Raw genomic sequence first — 12,664 nt, 5'->3', positions numbered from 1 at the left:
CGATCAAAAGTCCGGAAAATGACATATATCACATATCATGATAACACTGTTAAAACTATGGTAAAACTGTAAACTTGTGTTGTTTATAATATAAATTCAAGTTCTTCGTGTACATATTGTCAATATATCATTTTATTACTACAAAAAAAAAATTTGGTGTAGAAAATTCAGGGGAGGGAGTTGCCTCCCCTGCCTCATAGGTAGTTACGGCCCTGACAGGTGCATGGATGTAACCAATGCCCATTGCAAAAATGGGGGTACAAAACAGGATCAGTGGCGGATCCAGGAATTTTTATAAGTGGGGGCCCACTGACTGACCTAAGAATGGGCCAGCTCCAGTCACGCTTCAGTGATTCCCTATATAAGCAACCAATTTTTTTCCCAAAAAGGAGTGCCCGGGCCCCCTGCCCCCCCCTAAATCCGCCTCTGAGGATTATGATTATTTTGGTACACATAGCAGTGTGCCGCATTATATAGTATCTACTAATCTAGTCACAGGCACTTGTCTCAGAGACAAATTCCTTTATATTAAGCTTGCATTTATATGAAGGTATACAAATAATAATCTCAGACAAGTGCCTGTGTCTACAGTCGGTGAAAAGTTACTCAAAGCATATTATTATACCCGTCAAAAGATGTTGATTGGTCGGGGTTTGCAGAATATTGTATATAGAAAAAAAAAAAAAAACCAACATAATGAAAAATGAATGGAGAAAACATGAATAGCAAAAAAAATAACCACAAAGAATATTTTTATAGTCGAGAATAATGGGGTGCAAAAAAAGTATAAACTAAAGAAAACCTCATGATCACGCTGGGAATAAAATCATTCATGGACTACTTATTTAATATAGAAATGAAAGACGTACAGCTAGAAAACAAAGAAATCGTCCAATTACAGAAACATCTGATAGTAAAATCATTGACAACTAAAAATATACAGAATAAAACAAGTTTGTTTTTAGAATAATATGTTAGAGACTGGTCATTTGTAATATGAATGAGGTGCGAGAAAATAAGGGGAGCCCGGGGGGGGGGGGGCTTTAATATTTTTGGTTAAAGAAAAGCGGGGTACATAATTTTAAAATACTTCAGATTTTGGGGGAGATTAAAATAGTTTGATAAGATGTTAGCACTTCTGTTTCAAGCATGCAAAACATATAGCTAATTTGAGATCATTTGATGAATACTTTTAAATCGGACGGTGTCTGTATGTCGTATGAAGTGTCTAACAGATTCAGATGTCATATCTATATATTTCTTGTGTCATGATTTTGGAAATCGGACATAATTCCAATGTTAAATATTTTAATCGCGTGAGTCATGACCATCTTCTGCTTGAATGTTGGACATAAAGAATGACAAATATGGTTTTATGTCTATGTTTTTTTTATCACGTTCATAATATATACCCCTTTCCTAAATAACAAAAACACTGATAATATTTTCAAAGTTGTTTCCCAACATAATTAATTGCAAAACTCATGGTTGAGCATATATTTCAATGGCAATTGGAGTCAAGTGTGGCATCTTTTATGTGTTAACGTGAATAATTTCCCTTTAAGACCAGGATATATGGATTCAGGCCATCCACATCCAACGGCAACGCATTCCTTACACTATAAACATGTCTTTTTTGGCGGTAAAGACATCATTGTTTTGCCTTGCTCCGCTCAGATCAATTGGACAATTAAAAAGCACAAGTTTCAACATGTTCTTCCAGAAAAGTATTTTAATCTGAAGTTATTTAACTCAGAGGCTCCAAACTGGGAAACATTGAATCAGATATAAATTAAAAGTACTAGAAGAAAAGATAAAAACTATATATAATACAAGTAACACCAATGAACTTTGGCAAACATTCAAAGAAGATCTTATAAAGACGATCAGTACTAACATACCACAAAAACAAATAACACACACAATGAAATTGCCTTGGATCACAGACCAACTAAGAATCAAGATTAACAAAACAAAACGTCTGCATAAAAAATCTAATGCCCGCGTCACACTGTCCCGATTTTTACGCCGATGGCAACACGATAATGGAAATTTTCAAAATCGGGACTGATCGTATCGAGATCGGGCTATTCGTAGTGCCATCTTTAACCATCGTAGAACCATCGGCCACTTTTCTAGCCTTCGGTGACAACTTCGGGAAGGGTTCTAAATTTTTTAACATGTTAAAAAATCCCCGAAGGTGCGTCCGATGTTGAGGGTTCGTATTGAGTTCGTATCACCATCCTTACTATCGTAATGTCACCGGGAATGCATCTTTGCACATCGTATTGCATTCGTGTTTCCATCGTTTCCATCGGGCAGTTTTGACATTACGATGTCTACACGAATGAATCACGAAGATACCCGAAGGTCTTACGATGGCAACACGACTTCGTGAAGACCTCGTAATCCCGTCGTGTTGCCATTGAATAAAATTACGAAGGCGACAAGATGGAACTACGACGGCAATAAATTCAGCTAAATGTAAGTTAATTTTCGCGTTAAAATACATTTAAAGTGCCATGCGCGATATGCACTGGTCAGTCTAATATGACAGTTAAGAAAGACGTTCACAAAACATGGAGCTCATATCATATGATTCCACGAGAACAAGAAAGGCGACAGCATTGTTTCTATTAATTCAAATGGAACAAGAAGAGCAGGATTTACTTTTACAAATAAAATATTATTTTTTGTCTATTTTCCGTATCAAGTAACATAATGAAAATCATAAACGCGCCTCGTACACCAACACTGCAGGTACACGTATATAGGGAAACCAACTTTTTCTTCATTATTCTGATTCTTTTATGTATCGTCAGAGTTGTTGTCACACGAATGTTTACTCCATAACCATTTTGTTTTCTATATGTCATATTTTGCCGCATTTGTTGCTTTCCCAACATCCTTCATTTTGTCTATATTATTATGATATTCTCCTGGAAAGAGCTCTTTTTGAATAAAAGGGATCAACGAACCCATTACCTTACCTTTAAGATAGATCAGTAAACATGGGCATAATTATGGGTGATTATTCAGACTAGTGCACACATTTTACAGTTCAAACAAGGCAATGCCGAGCGTGGCATCCCCTCGTATGTAACATATTGGGGACAAATATGGACACTATATTTGTATATACACATGCAGAATATGGTAAATTGAATATGCATATTTGATACATAAACTATTTTTCTAGAAATCAACCAAAACATTCAGTAACTGGAAATACCTTTAATATTGTCTTTAGAACCAGCAGGTAAAAAAATGAGCAACCAATTCCTGTGTATTATGCTATTTCAAGGAGAAAAAACAAGTCCATCTGCATGACCTTGACCTTTGGCCTTGAACGTAAACAATGTCAGATCATTACAAGGAGGAACAATATACTAAATGTGGTTAAAAAAATTGAAGCATATTGGTTTTAGAGTGTCCACAAGGGTGCCTTGTATTACAACTGCCACTGTGACCTCGACCTTTGAACTTTAAAGTCAATAGCGCTTAAGATATTCTTAACGAGTAACACCATACCAAGTTTTGAGCATTTTGGGTCTCGAGTGTCAATAACAATTATATATACACGCAACTTACATGTAGTAGGCGAGGGGATAATAAACTAAGTTTTATAAGAATTAGACAAAAAGATCGATTTCCCGCCATGCATGGCAGACTTGTACAGAAACGATATGTTGTCGAAATTCTGTTCGTATCTTTTAGACATCGTATGGCCATCGCGCCATCATCGTAATCCATCGTGTAGCCTTCGTAATCCATCGTGTAGCCTTCGTAATCCATCGTGTAGCCTTCGTGATCCATCGTGTAGGCTTCGGCTGAGATATGAAGCTTAAATACCCGTCTTCGGTTAACCTTCGTATGTCCATCTTTTGCTATCGTATATAATTTCGGCACCATCGTATAGACTTCGTTATTCATCGTACTTTCTTCGGTCACTTTTTGGTATTTTAACGAGATCGGGACCAACTTCGTACGAACTTACAATTTTCGCATTCGGGTGTCCATCGTATATAAAAATCGGGACAGTGTGACACGGGCATAAGAAAAATCATCATCTGCAAATTGAATACAAACATATGAAAAAACAACATTGCAGGCAGACATGCGCCGTCAGCTTATTGGCATTATATTGAAAACATGATCCTAGACCTGCCAATTGAAGAACTTGGAAGCACCAACAAAAAAAGTATTTTTTGAAGAGTTGTCTCATTGGCAATCCTACTACCACATCTTTTTATTGTTATATAATTTTGTTAACCCCGACTACTTTTCCCAGATAACAAACAATCAGGGAAAATTTTTGCCTGGGAAACACAATCATGTTTTGTTGTTTTTTTGCCGTGGAAATTACTCATCAATTACAATTAAAAATGTAAAATGTTCAAAGGATATGTTTTTTATTTGTTTCCGACCAATTTATGCATGCATAACATTTGAAATTGTAGTATGTCCAATGAAGAAACGTTTGTTTGTTCTGTTTCTAGTTGAATTGATTCGGTTTCATAAGTAAACAAGAGATATATTTTTTGTTTTTAGATAATGCAAAGGCTGTCATTCGACATCATACCAAGGAGGTCATATAACCACCTTGATCATACATAGCTTCTATAGTTGATGAAAATTGCAAACAAGAATATACTTCTTTTAAGAAACAGACAACGTTCCATTCTCAATTTTAACATGCGATAGTTTCTTTTAATAAGTAAAATTTTAGAATATTATACATGAATAATTTCACCAGAAAACAGACAAAACAGACAAAGGAAGGATATTGGATATTAAATCAGTACATGTACAGCAAAAAACAGAAAAAGCAAAGGAACAGTGTCTTTATTTCTGTTCTTCATTTCAAAGTCACAGTGAAGCAATCACCACGGAGCATCACTTTGAGCGGAATTCTTTGCAAAAAGGCGCCGATCACGCCACAACTTTACAAGTTAAACAATAAATTTTAGAAGATTACACGAACGATTAGTGATCCAAACAGGAATATCTCTAATAAAGAAATTATAGCCAAAACGAATACATTTTTTTACGAAAATGAATAACATCCACAGAGAATAGACAACACATATATATTTCTCTTTGAAACTATACATATTCGACATGTATTCATGAAACGTTTCACAGGCTAAACACAGAAAGTAACACCATGGTACAATTTTACGCGTAAGTATTTCCGATATTTTGCACCCGTAATGATCAGTAATCTTATAGTTTCAGGGAATAACATAACGGACAACTTTAGTCTTCTTCTTCTTCTTCCAGTTAAGCGGCCGCAATCAACTGTCTGATTATTCTGCCACTGTGTGTTGCGCATGAAAGTCCAAAGAAAATTTAATATATTTACATTTTGTGAAAGTTAAAATCCTATATACACACTGGGGTAAAGCTGATGACCGTAACTGCATTCACGGTCATCCCAAGATGTCGGATGAAAAATTAGGTCAGTTTCTGTATTGTCTGTTAAAGTGTTTCTATGTCATTTTCTTTACAAATCATACATTGAAACGATGTAAATTTATAAAAGAATCACTCGGAAATCACTAATTACTTCTGAGAAATGTGCATGAAACGGGAAATTCGATTTGAAAAAATCGCCAAGATGACCGTAAATCACAATCGAGATGACCGTAACAGAATCAGCGATTCATAACAAGGCTGACCGTAACTGCTTTTAAGATGACCGTAATTTGTAAATGATGACCGTAACTTTAAAGGATGACCCTCAATTCTAAGAAATATCCGTATTTATATAACTATCTTTTTGTATCAAATGATTAATCGTGTTGGTATACACATATTAATATGAAAGTTTTATCCTATAGGTAGAAGAAAATAAGACGTGCTTCAAATGCAAAGATTACCATATGTATCTTTTTTTACAGTAGAGGGTTCAATTTTTAAAATGAATTTTCCAAAAGACATGCGGTGCACAGCCTTCAACTGCTCGACAAAAGATTTTTGTTTCTGGGATTCCTTTTAATGACATATAATAAATACACATTTTTAAAAATGCCAAAAAATTGCATGTACACCCATTGATATTATATCGTCTTTCATTTTGTCGTGCAAATAAAATAACAGAAATATTTTGAAAATATCATTCGAATAAACTAGTGAAGGTGAGCTCCAGCAAAGTAGATCCTTAAAATAGTATTGTACGAAAAGCGTATCACAAGGCGGAACGTTGTCAATTTGTATATATACAGAAATGTTATTCATACAGTCAGGATTCTACTTCTTAAAAATTATCTCCCCATTACGCCAGTTCATGCTCACAGTCGTAGAAATGAAAGCCATTGTAGGGATGACGCTCTGCCAATTTTGCTCTTGAAAACTGATAAATTTATCCACATAGCACCATTACAATCGATCGTTATATGTCAGTTATATTTTAAAATACAAATGTATCTACTAGCTAATGAGCATTAGTTAATGATCTTGTCTGCATTGATTCAACTTAAAAATATTGTCTGTTTGGATGTCAGATGGAATTTTTGAAAATTCTTAAGCATTTAAAAAAATGCTAATTAAATATTTCGTGGAAGGGCAGACTAAACATTTTCAGTGGTCGAAGATTATAAACCCTAGTTATCACACACACATTTTTATCATCAAAATTAAAAGACTGTCGTCAAGTACTTTTAGAAAAAATAGCTATTCGAACATACCTACTCTGTTTTTGTGATTCATTAGATAGGTATCTCAATTGACCCATATATTTCATCTTTTCGTACTGTCATTTTTTTACGTTATAAAGTCAACCTGTAGCTTTGATATATAATAATGATAGAATCTGAAGCGAGATGCTATATAAAATACTCTTGCTTTGTACGTTTTAAAGACAAAATATACACCCCAAACATGCCCCAACATAAAAAGGTGCACTCGATTTTTCTCTTTTCGATACAATCGTTACCTGTTTTGGGGAATTTTTTCTTGATTCACATAATGGAAGGGCAGACACGAAAATTTCTGAACTAAAAGATTGATATGTTCTCCGTCCGTGAAGAAAAAAATCGGAGGTTATGCATTTTCTACATCCAACTTATAGATACTATATATAAAAAAGAAGATGTGGTATTATTGCCAATGAGACAGCTATCCAGAAAAGACCAAAATGACACAAACATTAACAACTATAGGTAACCGTAAGGCCTTCAACAATGAGCAAAGCCCATACCGCATAGTCAGCTATAAAAGGCCCCGATAAGAACCATGTCGTCGACTTGATATCTTATTGTTTTGCATTACTATGTAATAGATACATTGAAAACTTATGCAAATGGTGTTTTTAAAATAAGAAAATTGTTGTTTTATTTGTTTCTATTAACTTTTTAAAAATTTTGTTACTATATCAAACATTACAGTTAACTTTTATCGCTTTCTCGATAAACACAGAGCTTCGATTCTTTTGTTCTATTTCAAAAGTGTTTCCGCCTGCATATATCAAGACAAATTAAGATTTTAATCTGCTTCCTCTGGACCCATACACATGGGCTCGATTACCAAATATTCGTATGTATTATTAATGTTTTTAATGCTCCATTTATTGGCATTATGTTTTTCTGGTCTGTGCGTACGTTCGTCCGTTCGTCTGTTTGTTTGTCCGTTTGTCCAGCTTCAAGTTAAATAAAATTAAAACTTAGTACACATTTTCCCTATGGAATGATCTTTTTAATTCTAATGCCAAATTACAGTTTTATCCCATTTTCATAGTCCACTAAACATAGAAAATGATAGTGTAGATGAGGCATCCGTGTACTAGGGACACATTCATGTTTCTTCAAATTTTCGTCGTATCGCTGTAAATTTGTGTTAAAATTTTAACGTCGATATCAATAAATATTTCATTGTTTACGAGAAATATGCAATTTACTATCATTGTTATAAATCCTAAATATGGCCAATTATATTATAGTTTAAAAAAAGAAATTTATGAAACATATTTATATCCGCTAACCGAGCCCCTATTGAGATCGACAAACTCAACCAAAAAGCTTTGCATACAATACGAATATTTCTTAGAATTGATGGTCATCCTATAAAAGTTACGGTCGTCCTATATAAATTACAGTCAGTCTTTACAAATTACGGTCATTCTTTACAAGTTACGGTCATCTTTTTACCAATCACGGTCATCCTTGTTTTATGTTACGGTCATCTTCAAAATATTTTGATTATGATTTACGGTCATCTTAACGATTTTTTCAAATCGAATTTCCCGTTTCATGCACATTTCTCGGAAGTAATTAATGATTTTCGAGTGATTCTTTTATAAATTTACATCGTTTCAATGTATGATTTGTAAAGAAAATGATATAGAAACACTTTAACAGACAATACAGAAACTGACCTAATTTTTCATCCGACATCTTGGGATGACCGTGAATGCAGTTACGGTCATCAGCTTTACCCCAGTGATACAGGTGCTCATTAAAAACAAGTGTTTAGGTCTATTTTGTTAGCCGAGCCTTGAAGCATTCAAGACTCGGAGCGGTGGTAGTTGAAAGTGGTAAGGCATTCCATTCCCGTATAGATTTTGGATAGAATGACATTTTCCTTATATCCGTTCTGCAAAGAGGAACCTGGAAACATCCAGTCCTAGTTGTTCTTGATGCTCGGAATGAGCCTAGATGTTGCATCTATATTAACTAGGCAGTTAGTAATTTTGTACATCATGCACATCCTTGTTGTTGTTCTACTCTCTTCTAATTGTTGCCACTCGAGTTGTTTTATCATGGCGTCTACTGATGATGTGTTACGGTATTTGTTGGTAACATACCTAGCCCCTCTGCGTTGTACCATCTCAATTTTTTTCTTGTTGTTTTGTTGATGGGGGTCCCAGACTGCGCTTGCATATTCTAGTGTTGGTCTGACTAATGACTTGTATGCATTTTCTTTTAGTTGTTTGTTACTGATGTTAAGATTTCTTTTTAAGAACCCAATAGTTTTATTTGCTTTTTGGCAGATGTTATGTACATGGGTACTCCAATTTAAATCTGAGCTGATTGTAACTCCAAGATATTTTGCGTCTGATACTCTTTCCAGTACATGTCCATGAAGGATATAATCATTTGTGATTGGCTTTCTTTTCTTGCTGATGGTCATGACATTGCATTTGTCTGCGTTGAACTTCATGAGCCATCGTTGTTCCCAGTCTGATAATTTGTTCAGATCCTTCTGCAGTGTTGTGGTATCTGCATCTGATGTTATTGTAAGATAAATGATTGTGTCGTCAGCAAACAACCGTGTTCTGGATCGAACCCCCTCTGGCATATCATTAATGTAGTAGAGAAAGAGTGCTGGTCCAAGGACTGAACCCTGTGGTACACCTGATTCTACATCAATGAAGCCAGAGCTTACACCTTCAACCACTACCGACTGTTGTCTACCACTTAGGAAGCTCTGGATCCATCTGTTGGTTTTTCCATCAATCCCGTATTGCCTTAGTTTATGGATCAGTAGTGAATGGCTAACTTTGTCAAAAGCCTTGGAGAAGTCCATGATTAAACAATCAGTTTGCTTTCCTTCGTCCAGGTTTTGTGTGATATCATCTATGAACTCGATGAGCTGAGTTTCGCATGATAATTTTTTGCGGAAGCCATGCTGCATAGGATGTAGGATATTATGTTTATCCGAGTGAGCCATGATGTTGCTGGTAATTATGTGTTCCATGATTTTGCAGGCTATACAAGTTAAAGATACTGGGCGGTAGTTTTCTGCTTTGTATTTTTGGCCTTTTTTAAAGATAGGGCAGACGTTGGCTGATTTCCAGTCTATTGGTAATTCTCCAGACTCATATGACTGTTGAAAGATGATGGTAAGTATTGGTGCTATTTCGGTGGCTAATTCGTTTAGGACTTTAGATGTAATTTGGTCTGGGCCAGCTGCCTTGTGTGGATTGAGATTTTTTAGTATTTTCAATATTCCATTTTCTGTGATTTTAATTTCTGGCATAGATGGATATATTTTGTTTAAAGAGCCGCATCTGTCTTGGAATTCCTGATTTGAGAAGCTTGTTTTTTCAGTAAAAGCAGACTGGAACTGTTGGTTTAGTATATTTGCTTTATCCAAAGGATCTGAATGTAGAAGGCCATCCTTTTTCAGTGGTGAGACTTCATTTCCATCACTTCGTTTGTGCTTTATGAATGTCCAGAATCTCTTCATACAGCCACGATTTTCTATGATGTTATCTTCTGGTGGTGTTACAATGGATTCAACATACTTCCAGTATGACCTCCTCAGACCTTGTTGTACCTGGCGTTTGATTGTTTTGTATTTCTCAGAGTCTTTCTTGTCATGAGATTTCTTTTTTTTCTTATACAGTTGCGATCTTAGGTTGGTCCCCTCCGTAAAACATTCAGTGTGCCTTCGGATTATATTTATATACAAATATTAATATATTGTCAAGAATTTCAATAACGGCCGTGAAACAGACGTTTGCGATCTATACGCTCTGCATTACGTCATTGGTTAAATTTAAGGGTTTTAAATCCGACAAGAAATCGCATGAATACCAAGAGTCGGTTTTACAAAAAAAAACTTACGATGAAGAGTGATCGTTAGTCATGAACAATTCAATATACTTACAATCAGAGACATATAATATTGTATTATAATATGTCTCTTGTTTCGATCAATCTTAGTCGTAAGTATATTTGTGAAAGTGACTCCTGAACGTAATTTACCTCACAATACCTCTGGCAATAACTCCTTTAGCCATGCTGATGATGAAATTAGAGAAGGACCGAATCGATTAAATGATATATTAAAGTGTTATGAACAAATTGGAAATTTGAAAAATAATTTACACGAAACACCGATAGTTAATTATTACTTAAACTGTTGCTCTACACTAATTCCTCTATAGATTCATAAACTTAGTTAAAAAGACCAACTAAAAAACGCCCGAAAGACCATATATATAGTTATATTTTAGATATTCAATCGGCAGACTTTTCCAGCTCTTAATTATAAAAAAAACCAACTTTGTTCCTTAATATCAAGTTCATTTAAACAAACAGTTACCTGATATATAGCACAACAATGTCTGGTATAATTCTGTTTGGAGGATCCTTGAAACTTTCTGTATACGTTTGTCATTATCTTGTGACGTCGTCGGTGAGAAGATCTTAGAACAACTGTACGATTGTTTTGGTACTTTGTTAAGGAATGACTGTAATATTTTTTCTGTCTATGAAGAAATAACATAAAAAATTTGGTGCACACTGAATAACGCGCGTAGCGGGTTATTTAATAGTGTGCACCACAGTTTTTATGTTATTTCGAATAGACAGAAAAAATATTACAGTCATTTCTTATAATTTAATTCTAAATTCCATTTTAAACCATGAAAAAACGTTGATGACGTCACGGTCACATGACTAAATTATATCTATGGGCTAATAACAAAATAACGTCAGTCAATCAGAAGACGCATTGCATCCAAAATTAAATTATTTGTTTATAGACATCACGTTGTGGATACACGTAAATAATTGATTTTCTCAATTCAAAATCGATGGTGATATCTTATCTAGGAGAATAAAGCGTTAATATTGATGAATCTGTGCGTTTTCATACAAAATGACATAATAGCATTTTTTCATATTTTTTTTTGCGGACTTTATCTCTAAGTTTGGCATACTAAAACTAAGTCGATAACACATTTTTCAATTATTTGGCATGATAATTATAGATTATCGTTGATCATCTCAACGAGATTGATTTTTTCTCTTGAGCCGGGACGTGCATGAAAGCGAGAAAGGCAATCGAGTTGAGATGATCAATGATAAAATTGAGAATGGAAATGGGGAATGTGCCAAAGAGACAACAACCCGACCATAGAAAAAAACAACAACAGAAGGTCACCAACAGGTCTTCAATGTAGCGAGAAACCCCCGCACCCGGAGGCGTCCTTCAGCTGGCCCCTAAACAAATATATACTAGTTCAGTGATAATGAACGCCATACTAATTTCCAAATTGTACACAAAAAACTAAAATTAAAATAATACAAGACTAACAAGGCCAGAGGCTCCTGACTTGGGACAGGCGCAAAAATGCGGCGGGGTTAAACATGTTTGTGAGATCTCAACCCTCCCCCTATACCTCTAGCCAATGTAGAAAAGTAAACGCATAACAATACGCACATTAAAATTCAGTTCAAGAGAAGTCCGAGTCTGATGTCAGAAGATGTAACCAAAGAAAATAAACAAAATGACAATAATACATAAATAACAACAGACTACTAGCAGTTAACTGACATGCCAGCTCCAGACTTCAATTAAACTGACTGAAAGATTATGATTTCATCATATGAACAGCAGGCACAATCCTTCCCGTTAGGGGTTTAGTATCATACCATCATAACATATATGAGTAGTACATAACCCGTGTCATGCCAACAACTGTTTTTTTAATAAATGTGTTTAGTTCCGATGCAAAGACCCTATAAGTGAATCAATATTAACGCCAAAATATGCAATCTTTAATGACCTGACAACAGTATCGTAACTATATCCCTTCTTAATAAGTCTATTCAAAGGTTTTGTTAGTTTTTGAGGTGAATACTGATACCTTTGTGCTTTATAAAGAATATTTCCATAAAAAATTGGATGTGAAATACCTGAACGTATAAGAAGT

The sequence above is a fragment of the Mytilus edulis genome, chromosome 2 (assembly GCF_963676685.1).
Source record: "Mytilus edulis chromosome 2, xbMytEdul2.2, whole genome shotgun sequence".
In the NCBI taxonomy this organism is placed as follows: domain Eukaryota; kingdom Metazoa; phylum Mollusca; class Bivalvia; order Mytilida; family Mytilidae; genus Mytilus; species Mytilus edulis.
The sequence above is the reverse complement of the archived record's forward strand: the minus strand, read 5'-3'. Positions refer to the sequence as shown.